Here is a 14146-nt window from a genome sequence, read left to right as displayed (position 1 = left end):
TGTTCTCTCACATGTGGGGTTTGGGGCCGGGCTCAGCTCTGGGTTGTGCTGCAAGGAACGCTCTGGCAGGGCAGGGACAACGGGAGATGGGGGCTGTGGCACTGGGGGCTGCTGGAGGATGGATGGTGTTGGAGCGGGGCTTGTCCCCACAGGGTCCCCAGCTGCCTTTGGATCCCCTTGGCCCCCCTTGGCCCCCCCGGGTTTCCCGGGCCCTTGCAGGGGCAGCTGCCCCGTGCGGGAAGCTGCAGGGATGCGGGCAGGGGGACTGGATCCGTGCCGCAGCTGGGATGGACTCTGGGCAGGGCTGGGCTTGTGGCCAGGGCTGGGGGCTGTGCCAAGCCGGGCTTTGTCCTGGGGGCTGTCGGGGAGGGCGCAGGGAGGAGTCCCGGCAGGGATAAAGGTGCCGGTGCCCTGCTGCAGCCTCAGGCAGCGCTGCCCAGTGCCAGAGGAAGATGAAGGTGGCTGTGCTCGGCGTGGCCCTGCTCTTCTCCATGCTGCTGTGCACCCCGGCACAGGCCAAGGTGAGGCACCAGCCCAACGCTGGCCCCACATCCTGCCCTTTCTGCCCTCCCAGCCCACCCTTGTGGTCCCTTCACTCATTTCCTCCCTGCTCCCTCCCCTGTGTCCTGTCCAGGCCCCCAAACCCCCTCCCACCCCCCATTCCCGAGGCCTTTCCTTCCGTGTCCCCCCTCCGTCCTTTGCCTTTCATCCTGGGCGCTGCAGCGGGGTCCCCCTGTCCCATTCCCTGATCCACCCCATGCCTCACAGACCCTGTCTCAGTCCTGTCCCTTCTGTCCTCACCCGGTCTGCTCCTTCTGTCCCCACCCAGCCCCTCCCTGCCTCTCCCGTGTCCCCATACCCCAATTCCTTTCTCCTGCCCCGTGCCTCCCCCCGTGCCTGTTCCACAGCCCCAGCCCAGCCCTCGGGCTCTCCCTTTTCCCCAGCTCGGTGTCTCTGGCTCTCCCCCAGCTCCAGCAGATCTCCCTGGGGGTCCCGAGTTCCCCTCCCTCTTCCCCCGCCCTGCCCCCTGTCCCCCCAGTTCCCCAGGCCCAGCGCAGCTCCAGCCTTTGCTCTCCTTCCCAGGCACTCCTGGAAGGAACCCAGGATGATCTGGAGGAGGTGAGTGAGGGGCTGGGGTTGGAGGGCCTCCCCTGTGAGGATTGGGGGGCACCCGTGTCCCCCCTGCCCTGCTGGCACTGGGGACACCCCAGTGACCGGCCGGGTCTCCTGCTCTCTCCGCAGCTGGACTTGGGCAAGGTCAAGATCCCGGAGCCGACCGTGGTGGGTACCAGGAGCTGCGCCGCCGCCAGAGCCTCGCCCTGCGCGGCCACCGCGGCCAGGCCGTGCCAGCGTGTGCCAGCACGGGCCAGCGCAGCCCTGCCGACAGCCCCGGCAGCACCCCTGCCCCCTGGACCCTCGGCAGGGCTCCCCTCACCCGGGGACACAGAGGCACTGGGGTTATGGGTGTGCAGTTTTAAGGGCATTGCGTGGTCTCACAGGACGAAAAACTCGGGGTTTGGGATTTTAGTGGATGGTGATGTCCATGGGGCAATAAGGAGGATTTAGGGCGTTGTCTAAGTCCTTCTTCTTCACCTTCTTCCTCATGATTTTGGGTGGTTTTTTGTAATTGGGTGGAAAAGGTCTGCATTGTGGGCCTTGGGTGACCAATTCGGTTAAAAGTATAAATAATACAGGTGTCATCTCGGTACTGGGTGATTAGTGTTTAATTAACCATGGGAAGAGTTAGAGGCACCTCCATTTTCTGATTTTCTGGCTAGAGCTCACACCTCGTGAGACTGAATTAGAGATAAGAATTAATAAACCCTTGGCCAGGACCCCCGCGCCTCAGGGCAGGAGCGCAGCAGCTCCTGCATCCCACTGCTGCCGCGGGGCCCTTCCCCATGGGCCCCCCTCCTTTCCCCAGTCCCCCCAGTCCATCCCAGTGCCCCCAGCGTGTCACTGACGCTGCCCTTGTCCCCAGGACGTGCTGGGAAAAGACCTGAGGCTGCGCCAGCTCCTGCGGCAGAAGCGCCTGGCGGCCTCTCTGGATGCCTAGGTGAGCAGAGCCTGCAGGGACAGGGCTGGGGACAGGCCCCTCCGGTGTCCTGGTGCCAGCAGGGACAGGGCTGGGGACAGGCCCCTGGGGTGTCCCAGTGCCAGCAGGGACAGGGCTGGGGACAGGGCCCCTCCGGTGTCCCAGTGCCAGCAGGGACAGGGCTGGGGACAGGGCCCCTCCGGTGTCCCAGTGCCAGCAGGGCGGTGACATTCCGCCCTTGGTGTTTTAGGGTCGGCAGCGTCGGTGCCGTCCATGTCCTGTCCACCTCCGGCGGCACGAGGAGATGATCGTCCCTGGAGGAGCCCCCCGATCCCCTCTGAGCCCGGGGCCATTTCCCCTCAATAATCAATAAACCCTTTCAGCAGAGCTGCCCTCTCTGTCTGTCTGTCCCTCGGGGTGAGTCTGTCCGTGTGTCCGGGTTTCCGCTCTGCCGCTGTGCAGGGCAGCTCGCCTGGGGCTCTGCTCCCTTCCTGCTGGGCTCTGCCGCCCCCACGGCGCACCCCACACCGCGGCTGTGGGCTGTGGGTGCTGCGGGGTGCACTGGGGACACTTTGGGGGGGTGGGTGGGTGCGCAGGGAGAGCCAGGAGCAGGTGCTGGCTGTGATCACCACGGGGCTGTTGTGGGTCCAATATAGAAACAGTTTACAAAATGCAGTTTATTTCCAAATGAGTTTCTTTCTTCAACAAAAAAATACACCTCTTCTTTGGAATTCTGGAAGCTGAAAATGTCAGGGTTTCTGTGCTAAGAGGCGCTGACCCTCAGGCAGGCTCTGCATTTGACCCGAGGCGGTGGAACTGGCGTCCTAAGTTGGGCGGTGGCACTGGGGTTCTGGGTGTGCAGTTTGAAGGGCATTGCGTGATCTCACAGGGTGAAAAACTTGGGGTTCGGGATTTTAGTGAATGGTGATGTCCATGGGGCAATAGGGAGGATTTAGGGCGTGGTCTAAGTCCTTCTTCTTCACCTTCTTCCTCATGATTTTGGGTGGTTTTTTGTAAATGGATGAAAAAGGTCTGCATTGCGGGCCTGGGGTGGCCAATTATTGGGTTAAAAGTATAAATAATACAGGTGTCATCTTGGTATTGGGTGATTAGTGTTTAATTAACCCTGGGAAGAGTTAGAGGCACCTCCATTTTCTGATTTTCTGGCTCAAGCTTGTGCCTCGTAAGACTGAATTACAGATAAGAATTAATAACCTCAGAGTCTGATCACGGAATTGCCTGTATTAATCCCATGCATTAATCCCAGCTCTAACATGAAGAAAAGGAGATAAGAAACCAGCAGCTATTTTTTAAAAACCGGTCTCTTTGTGTCACCAGTATCTGTTGGTGCTGCAATCTGGTTCCTGGGCTGGGAGGGGCTGCTGCGTGTCCCTGGCCCCGTGGTGGAACGGGGCTGTGGCTGTCCCTGGCTCTGGGCTGGAAGGACGGTGCCCGCTCTCCCTGACCGGGGCCTTCCTGGGTGCCCATGTCCGGCCGGCCGCAGAGGGTGGCCCTGTGTCACGATCCAAGCAGGAATCGTGATAGGTTCGTGTGATCTCAGAGTGCAAAGAGTACTCGAGGGTACAAGAGTTTAATCATACAACAAATGCACCTTTATTGAGTGCCAACAACACTTGCGATAGAGGGAATGAGAAAGGAAAAATAGGATACAGAGCGAGGAAAGGGGGCCAGGGGGATATAGCTACCAACACCAGAGGCGTCCTCGTGGCGTGGCGTCCGGCCAATGGATCCGTCTTCTGTCCGTGGGGAGATCTCCAAGTGTGAGTCACAGGGGGAAGCTTTTATTGTCATTTCAGAAGCGGGCGGCACCTGGCCAACACAGGGGGAGCACCCAAGAGTCATTGTGAGGAGCCCCGTTGCTCTGGGAATCAGGCGCAGCCGTTCAGATCAGGCAGGTCTGGGCCAAGCAGGTCTGGGACAAGCAGGTCTGGGCCTGGCCACTGGTAAGCACAGGCTGTCCAGCCGTCCATTGTCTTCGTACAATTTCCCATGGGAGCCAGCTCCGGTCCGGTGGACACACCTGCAGTTCAGTGCTTGGTACACACACACCGTGGCTCAGGCCCGAGCCCCTTGCACACAGTCCCTTCCTTGACGGGGGGCCTTGACGAGGGTCGAGAGGCAAAACCAGGGACCCTCGGGCCCCGACTCTCACACCCTGGCTGGCTGTGGGGTTTCCCTGGGGCCCTGGGAAGGCCCCAGCACTGCCCAGAGATGTCGGGGCTGCCCCGGCGTGGCCCGGGGAGAAAATGAGAACGGGCGAGCGCGGCCGCGGCACCGGGACCATCCCAGGGTGGACGGGGAGAGCGGGGGGGCGGGCGCTGCCGACGCTCCCCGAGGGCTCGCTGGTTCTCTCTGCGTGAAAAACGAGGGTCGTTCTCCTGGTACAGTTTATAGGTTTGATAAAAAGACAATTCAGAGGCGGAAATAAAGCAAATATTTAATCAGCAATTACAGCTAGGTGACTTGGCATTCAGCCACAAGCACACCCGCCAAGGGAAAGGCTCGTTCCTTCAAAGCACCGTTTCGTTGTGTATTCATAAACCCACATACAGGATTCAAACATTCCTCCTGGGTTTGAATGTTTCTCTGTTCGGTTTCAATTCCCCCCAACCATTTAATCTTGCAGATCAATCTGTGAGTAGCTCCATTCCATCTGGCCTTCTCTGATAGCAGAGGTTCAACAAATTCCTCCCCTGGAGATCTGGTCACTGCCATCTTCATCAGAATAAGTTACTGATAGCAGCTGGGTAAGATACTGAGAACAGAGGTTCAATAAATTCCCCCCCCCCAACCTCTGGTCGTTGCCATGTTCATCTGGATAAGATAATTCAGGAATGTGGGGGGGTTTCCTTCAGGACCAAAAGCAGTTTTTACTTTAATATCCTGCTACAGCCTAAGAAATATATATATATTCATCACACTACTTTATTTCTAAGTTTCATTAATAGCAGAAATAAAGGAAACTATATTAATGCAGAATTTTTCAACATTCTACATACAGCTTTCATTTTAATATTTGCAAAAAGCCAATAAGGTGATGTGTACATATAACACTCTGCCTCCAGTTCCTGCATCGAGGGAGTCGCTGGCCCCGGCAGCGCCCCGGGGACGCCTCAGAGCAGAACTGGCCCAGGGCTCTGCCCGTGCAGAGGGTCCCAGGAAATGTCCTGGTGTCTTGGTTTGGAGAGACAGGGATCTGCCAGGGAAAACTGGAGGTTCCCTTGGAATGGAGAACATAAAACCCCTTCCCACCAAATTAATACAATTTTGCCTTTTGGAGCTTTCAGGCAAAAAGATGGGAATAGGAATAACAGTTGTTTACTAGGAATATTAAAAAATACAAATGCAGTAATACAAAAAACCCAAGCAAACAAACAAACGTCCTAGAAAACCCTGACAGAGATACAACCTGTAACCCTGTTGTCAGGGTGTTGGAAGCAGTCCAAATAAATCCTCCTGGAGTAACAGATGTTGTTCTGTGGAGTAGAGGATGATCCTGTAGGAAAACGGGTCCAGTGCTGGCGAGATGGGTCCCGTCTTCCTCCAAAGATACAGGAGAAAACCTGAATTAGAGTTTAGATTAATAATTAGTCTGCAGGTTTTATGCTGGTGGAAAGGCTTTGGCTCCTCCCACTGGGTGGAGCATCTCACAGTGGAATGAGGTGATGTCATCAGTCATGTGAGAGGCCTTAAATGGCCCATTCACGGGTGATGTCCCTCAGAGGAGGATGGGTGGAGGAAGAGATAAGAAGGCACTGCCTCATCTGGTGTTATCAGGTGTCCCATTAACAGAAGGCATCTGCCCTCTTTCTACCCCTAGTGTTACAAGAGATAAAGAACAATATCTCCCAACTGACTTCAACAGATGAAAATAGAATACACATTTTTGGTTCCATTTTTCAACCCAAGACACCTGGCTGTGAGCAGCAGAGCAGAGAGAAAGGCACTGGCCCGGGCAGCTGCTGCCCTGCAGGCACCGGCTCTGCTGCCCAGCAGGGTCCCGGAGTGACCACAGGGGTTTGCAGATGGACACGGAGCTGCCACAGCACACGATGGGCAGGAGGGAATGACCTGTCCCAAGGAAAAAGAGAGAAAAACGACCTGTGCTGTGTTGCCCTGGTTTTTCTGAGGTTTTTTAAAGCCTTCTACTTGTTCATAAGATGGAGTCAGTTCTTTAGTTTCTGTACAATATTAAGGGTCAGTTTTTCACTTTCTCACACTTTAGACCATAGATAACCTTTCTTGTTTTTGTTCACTGTCCTTTGTTTCCATATTTCTAGCCTGAAAATAATGTTGGTTGACAACTGGTCTGGCCAGTGGGGTGAAGGGGTAGTAACCCCAGAAGCCAATCTGCTACCAGACCCACAAATGCTTCAAAATGAAAGAAATAAACAGGCTCGTTCTCTTTTTGGGGAGCAGCTTTTCCCTGCAGACCTCCTGCCTCCGTGTCGCTGTTTGCGTGCCGCTCTCACAGTGCAGCACATCCCCCTCAGGACATGTCCCCGGTGGCCCAGAGGGGACAGGCCGTGGCTTTAGGGACAGGGATGGAGCCCTGGCGGAGCAGGGGGGGCTGAGCAGGAAGAAGCCCCTGGGGTGTGCAGGGGGTGGCCGCAGGCTGTGGGGGGATGATGAGGCAGTGGCCCAGGGGGGCAGCCAGGGATGCACCCGGGGAGAGCCACAAGCGCAGGGGCTGCAGCTCTGGAGAGGCCGGGGGAGGAACGGGGTGCTGGAGCTGCTGAGGGACACCTGGAGCCTCTGGGCACAGGGGTGTGTGAGACACACAGTGAGAGGTGAGGCTGGGCTCTGCAGAGGGAAACCTGGTTCGTTTTTGGAGAGCTGCCTGCCCTGGCTGTGCGCCCTTGGCTCTCTCTGCCTGGAGCTGTGCCTGGCACGGGCTGAGGCTGCCAGCAGAGCCAAGGGGGCTGCACTGGGACAGCCCCGAGGGACTGAAGGGCAGGCAGAGCCCCCAGCTCACCTGAGCAGCTCCTCTGCCCAACCTGGGAGCACCAGCAGTGCCTTCGCTCAGGGCCAGCAGGCACCGGGAGTTCCAGCACAATCCAACAACACAGGCTGGGCATGGCAAAGGCAACTGCAGACATTTGCAAGTAGGACATTGTCTAATGCAGCAAAATGGGGATGAACTGTGTCTGTGTGTGTGTGTGTGGGTTCGTGTGGGTTTGTGAAGATGATGGGCAGAAATGAATAATTATTCTAAAATACTCCAGACTCCGGGAGAGCAGCCCCTCTCCCATATCCCAGCCAGGACAGGCACAGCTGCACCCAGTGTTTGCCACTCAGACAAAAACAATCTTCCCAAGGCTGGGAAAATGAAAAAAACAACCAACAGGTAGAGATGAGGCAGCAGCCCTGGCAGGGAGCAGCCAGTGTTTGTGCTAAGCCCCAGCAGAGCTGGGCCAAGCTGCAGCTCCTCAAGGCCGAGGCCTCAGCAGCATTTCTCCCAAGCAAGGCATTCCTTGGGATGGAAATGCCAGGCACCCAGATTTGTGTAACTTTTGGTTTTTTTAATGTGTCTTATGGTCTAATACTTATTTTTATTATTCTTATTTTTATTATTTATTTGTTATATATATTTATTAATAAAGTTATTATAAACTCTAAATATTTTTAATGTCTCTAATAGTATTTTTTAATTTAATTTTATTTATTTATAAATAAAGTTTATTATTAAACTTTAAACATCTTAACAAAAGTGAGCCGTGCTTTTCACCCGTGCCCCTCCGTGCCCCGAAAGACCCCTGAGGGCACACCCAGCCGCAGCAGCTCCCTGGGGACCCCCCAGCAGCCTCCCCTCGCCCACAGCCCACGCAGATCCCAGCCTGGAACAGGCTCTCCCTGCTGACATCCCCTGGGGCTCCGGGCTGCCCAGGAGCCCGCAGCTCCCGGGCACTGCCAGGGCCTCCCTGCTGCCTCCCCTGCAGCCTCCACCCTGGGCAGGAGCTGGCAGGGCACACGCACGGGCACACCGGCTCCCCGGGCACAGCCCGGCCATCTCCGGGCTGCCCAGGGCTCTGCGGGTGCCCCGCGCTGCCACAGGAGCTCCGTGGGGACACACCAGAGCTCTCCCTGTCCCCAAAGAACACAGACACTGTCCCCACTCTCCCTGTCCCCAAAGAACACGCCAGAGCTCTCCCTGTCCCCAGAGAACACAGACACTGTCCCCACTCTCCCTGTCCCCAAAGGACACGCCAGAGCTCTCCCTGTCCCCCAAGAACACAGACACTGTCCCCACTCTCCCTGTCCCCAAAGGACACGCCAGAGCTCTCCCTGTGTCCAAAGAACACAGACACTGTCCCCACTCTCCCTGTCCCCAAAGGACACGCCAGAGCTCTCCCTGTCCCCAAAGAACACCAAGCCCCACCCGGGGGCTCCCAGCAGAGCCATGGGCACATCTCAGGGGGCTGCGGCTGCTGAGTAGCCCTGGGGGCACAGGCACTGCCAGGGCCTCAGGGCTGGCAGCCCAGTGGAATATATGATGTAATTCGTGTTCATGCAATATAAATGTATAATCATCCATGTTCATGAAATATCGATGATATAAATTCAGCTGCATTTAGGGGGAATACAGCAGCAGTCACCCGTGATTGGAAATAAAGTAAAAGGATTAAGAATTCAAAAATGCTTGCTGGAAACTTGGGTAAGGACTATGATTTACAGCAGAAAGGAGGGTGGCCATGAGAAGAGATGGATCTAGACTTCATCATCCGGGATGTGCATCCCAATACAAGATTCCCCAAAATCGAATCAAGTGTTCATCTCTCCTCGGAAATCCAATCAACCGTCCTGCAATGAGGACAGAATTTCATTAATATGGAGAAAGAGTGAAAAAAGGACAAAGAAGTATGAAGCAATGCCCTCTCCGGCCAAAACTGTATATAACCTGACCCTGCTGGGACTGAAATTGTGAACAGGGGAGCTCCTGTGCGATAGAGGCCGGGGCCGGATTCACCAAGGCTGAGACAATTAAATATGGCAACAGTTCACGTTCTGCCAGCAGCAGCAAAGATCTCTTTGTTCCAGGGCATCTTGAAAACATTCAAGCCCAGAGCATATTGCTAAAGCTTCCAGACAATTGTTCTAGCCAGTCACTGACAGCACACATACACCTGCTTCAAACAATGCTAACTTGGATGCTTTCTGTTGACAATAAACAATATCCCATTATTAAGTTCAAAACTTTCTACTGTCTTGCTAAGCATATTTTTCTGCGGTCTTAAGATCTATCCTAGACAAACCTAACACTCAGACTATGGTTTCATGGCCTTGCTTGCTGTACTGGTGCAACTTTTCCTTCTTTCCAGCTTTGCAGTTGCAGATAATTCTAAATTCTGCTGCTCCTTCTGTTTCTGAGGCCTCCTTTTACAGCTTCTACTGTGATAAGGCTGAAGGCACAGGCAGGAAAAGCAACAATCCAAAATGCAGAGTCAGGCAATCCAAAATGCAACAAAATGAGAACTGTCTGTCTCTGGCAGTGTGTGTGTGTGTGAAGGTGATGTCAAGAGAAAGGATCAAAAGGACCTGGCCCAAAGGCTGCAGAGCTCTTCACTTAACAGCACCTCAGCTCAGCAGCAATGGAACTGAGGAGTTCAACTGAACCATTCAGTGGTGCAATAACACCTCAGAGCTTTTCAACTTAACCAGGCTCCAGCTCCACAAGACTTCACTTAGAACTGAACTCAAACCCAGCATCCCAGAAAAGGACTCCTAAAGGAGTGACCATCTCTGCAGAGGAACTTTCCCTCCAGGCAGAACTGAGTGACAATTGGAAAGGACTCCAGACTCCAGGAGAACAGCCCCTCTCCCACATCCCAGCCAGGACAGGCACAGCTGCACCCAGTGTTTGCCACTCAGACATAAACAATCTTCCCAAGGCCGGGAAAATGAAAAACAAAACCAGGAGGAGATGAGGCAGCAGCCCTGGCAGGGAGCAGCCAGTGTTTGTGCTAAGCCCCAGCAGAGCTGGGCCCAGCTGCAGCTCCTCAAGGCCGAGGCCTCAGCAGCATTTCTCCCGTCCCGGTGGGGCTGAGCAAGGGGAGGCGAGGGCCCTGCAGCCCCACGAGGCAGGAGATGCCAGCTGAGCACAGCCCCTCCATGCTGGCACCCCGTGCCAGCCCAGGGCTCCTCATCCTCCAGAGCCCCCGCAGCTGGCGGGCACTGACAGCCACAGCAGAGGGGTCTCTGTGTGCCACGCAGCCCCCTGGGCTCAGGCACTCCCTGCCCTTCCAGAAAGATCTCCCAGCGCTCTCCGTGCCCCTCAGGAACACCGAGGGCAGGGTCAATGCCAGAGGCTCCACGGGGACGTGCCAGGGCTCTGCCAGCTGCCAAAGCACCCCCAGCTCCCTGCCAGGCTGGAACTGGGTGTCACTTGGCACAGCAGGGCTGTCCCCAGGCTGCTGAGGGGCCCTGATGTCCCAGCATCTGACAGGGGCTCCGTGCTGACACCCCAGGGCCCTCCAGGCTGGCAAAGAGCTGTCCTGTCACCCATGGTCACACAGGGGCCACTGCCACACCCCAGTGCTGTCCATGCTCCGAGGAACACTGAGCTCCCCAGCAATCCCAGGGGCTCCACGGGGACACCCCAGGGCTCTCCAATGTCTTTGAGCACACTGAGCTCAGAGGCTGCAAGAGGATGAGAATCGTGACATCAGTTCTGTCTCTAAGCTACTGATATTTACAGGGAAAGGGATTGTCTGGAAGGCAGCCTTGTCCAGGGCACTTCAGCAGCTCTTCTGTGAAATCTTTGGGTCACTTTTGGGCCTTTGGGTCACTTTTAGGTCAGCTCTTTCATTCTGGGGCAGCAGCCATAAGGAGATGCACAAGAAGTCAAATCTAAAAGATCACACTGTGCCCCTCTCAATACAACTGAGAGCTTTGTAAATGGGACATTTTCCTACTGCCTTGACCCCATTCCAAGGCAAAGCAGCCAGCCCAAAGCATCCTGCCCCAACCTTCCAGGGGTCTCCAGACTGCTCCAGGGCAGGGACAGCAAAGGCACGGTCAGGGCTTCCATCCTTATGTAACAGAATTTCTTAGAGAACATGAACATGAGGTATTTTGGAATGAGATCTGAGCTATCCCAAAATGGGGCCCAGGCTCAGGCCTGTGTGGAACTAAATAAGCCTGTGGTGCCGTTAAAATTTAGATTAAGGTGGGTTTATGCATTAGACAGGATAGTTATAGTGAAATTATGGTAGCTACCTTAAATTGAGATTGTTTGCATTCCTTTTTATGCTGAATACCAATTAGAAAACACCTGTAACTGTAAATTATCTGTATTTAACCGGCCATTTCAGGAATAAGAGAACGTATCATTTCACCATAGTGGTTGTGCTCTGCGTTGCTCAGCCCAGCTTCCATGTAATTAATGGGGACCCTGTCTCCATCCTTACACCCTGGGTGGTTACAGGTTTCCTAAGATGCCTGAGCTCACCTGCGTCCGCAGGGCTCCCATGGGAACATCCCAGAGCTGTGTGGGGATGATGAAGAGCCGCTGTTCTCAGAGGCTCTCACAGCCCTTCAGTGGGCACATCCCAGGTGACTTTAGTGAGCTACGGCACTGCTGTGTCACAGCCCCTCACTGGGATTCCAGGAGCACATCCTGTAATAAACGGGGAGCTTGACTCAGCCAGTACATCAAGCAACAATCAATTTATTAATTCATTAGTTCAAATGATAAAGTGTGAGCAAAGCAGCGCGGTGCTGGGTACAGTGGATGGGGTCTCCCCTCCAGCTGCACACCCACTGTTAATTCTTGCTGGGATTTATTGAGCGTGTTCATAAGCATTTCTCAGCAGGGTTTATTTTTGTGATTTCCTCCTAGTTTCTATTTGTGACGTCGGATTTCTACACCTTAGGGCTGAAAATTTCACAATCCCAGCAGTCTGTGTGTGATGGCGATGGAAGAGACAGGACTGATTGCTTGGATGCAAAAATTCAGTTTATTGATCACAAAGCTTTAGTATCTTTACCTTTTCAGCTGTAACTCAAAATAGCTGCTTGCTTAAGGAGTAATAACTATAGCAACCATATCTTATGTTTCTTGATAACGTGAAATGTGGGCTTGTGTTTCGTGTCAGATAGATAAAGGTGGCCTGTGCAGTTGAATGTGGCCATGGGACAGTTATAAAAACCAGCTTTAATAAACAGCCAGAAGAGACATAGAAAGAGGCTTTTGAACAAAATTTTTGCTTGTTCATAGATGAATAATGTAAGCTTTAAAGCTTTCACTATATAAGTTTTAGGGGTTTTAGTTAATATGAGTTTTATAGGCCTTTAACATACAGGATAGAAGAATGTGGAAGTATTATGATTATTTTCTTTTGAAAATAAATTTATGATAAGCTTTAAGCTGCTTTGTAATAAGAGGTTTTGAACTAGAGCTTTAGAAAATACAGAAGGATTTGTAATCACCTAAACAAAGGAGGGAAGCAAGTTTATCCCAAGCTACAATCCTGGAAAGGGAAACTGGACATCAGCATCATTTATTTACAATGCTGGAAAAGAAAGCTGGACATCATCATCACTGATTTACGAACCTGGAGAAGGAAGCTGGACATCATCATCATTTATTTACGATGCTGGAAAAGGAAGCTGGACATCATCATCACTGATTTACGATGCTGGAAAAGGAAGCTGGACATCGCCATCACAGGTGTATGAGTGAGAAGGGAAGATGAACATGACCATGACTGATTGACAACCCTGGGGTATAGAAACTCGACATCACAAATAAGAACTGATCAGAATGGAGTACAGAAATAAGACTTATTTTCAAACCTAAAGTATAGAAATCTGACTTCACAAGTAAGAACTACGAAGAAATCACAAAAATAAACCCTGCTGAGAAATGCTTATGAACACGCTCAATAAATCCCAGCAAGAATTAACAGTGGGTGTGCAGCTGGAGGGGAGACCCCACCCACTGTACCCAGCGCCGCGCTGCTTTGCTCACACTTTATCATTTGAACTAATAAATTAATAAATTTTTTGTTGCTTGATGTACTGGCTGAGTCAAGCTCCCCGTTTATTACAAGGCCCTGTCGGATTTTTTTTTTTTAAGATATTTTTGTTTTTCCCTGCCGCCCCCACGGCAGCCCCGCCGCTCTCCCGCCGAGCCGCCTCCCCTCGCCCCGCCCCGCCGCCCCCCGCAGCCCCACACGCGGCCCGGCTGAGGGGATCGCGGCCCGGCGGCACCGCCCGGCCCGCAGCCACCGGCCCGGCCGAGCTCCCCCGCCCGCCGCCGCAGCGCAGGGCCCGGCGCCCTCGGCCGCCTTTCGGTTTCGGTTCCGCGCTGTGAGAGGAGGTAATTTTGCTTTTTTTGCTGGTTTATTTTTCGGCGCGGCTACGAGCAGGAGCCGTAGGGCGGGGCTGCGGTAGCTGTTCGTTTCCCTTTCCCAGCCCGCTCTCCACGCCGCTTTTTCCTGGCGATTTCTCTTTTTCCCCGCTGTTTTCCCCTCGCTGCCCGCGCCGCCTTTCGGGGCCGGCCCGCGCTCCGCGCTGAGGGCGGGCGGTGGCGCGGGGCACCACGGGAAGGGCTTTTCCCGCCGCCCGGGCCGGGAGAGGAGGAGGCGGCGCGGGGGCAGCGAGCGCGTCGGGCGAGCGGGGCAGCGGCGCACGGGTGAGGCCGGGCACGGGCTGCGGGTGGCGGCGGGCGGTGCGTGGTGTCTCTTCGCGAGGGAGATTCCTGCGTGGGTCGTCTGGAGTCTTGTCGCTGTTCCGCGGCGGTTTTCCGACGCCTCTCCCGCTTCTTCGGCCCGCGGCGGGGGCGAGCGGGAGCGCAGCGGGGCGAGGGAGTGAAGCAGAAATGAAGGCGGGAGGCGAGGCAGGGGCAGGGCGGGTTTAGAGAGCCGCTTCCCGGGTTTAGATATCTCACCTGCTGCCTGTCCGTGGATGGGACGGGGAAGGGAGAGAGGGGACAGTAATTGTGGCGGCTCCTAAAGGCTCGCTCCTTCCCTCCTCGGGCGCAGTGCGGCGCGGTGAGGCGCAGGGGAGGGACAGTGGCGGCGGTGAGGGTGACTGAGAGGGGAGGAAGGTTAAAGAGCCTTGGGATGTCACCATGGCATACCTGTGACT

At 54.6% G+C, this 14146-nt stretch overlaps 1 long non-coding RNA gene across 1 annotated transcript; it reads left to right on the top strand.

The window, feature by feature from the left end:
• The first annotated feature begins 1980 nt into the window (after positions 1-1980).
• LOC134562134 (uncharacterized) lies at positions 1981-2422 on the top strand. Its single transcript, XR_010083088.1, has 2 exons — positions 1981-2056; positions 2286-2422. It is a non-coding gene; the product is annotated as an uncharacterized LOC134562134 (long non-coding RNA).
• Positions 2423-14146: the final 11724 nt, after the last annotated feature.

This window comes from Prinia subflava, chromosome 26, assembly GCF_021018805.1.
Source record: "Prinia subflava isolate CZ2003 ecotype Zambia chromosome 26, Cam_Psub_1.2, whole genome shotgun sequence".
NCBI classification, from domain to species: Eukaryota; Metazoa; Chordata; class Aves; order Passeriformes; family Cisticolidae; genus Prinia; species Prinia subflava.
This window is presented reverse-complemented; position numbering and strand designations above follow the sequence as displayed.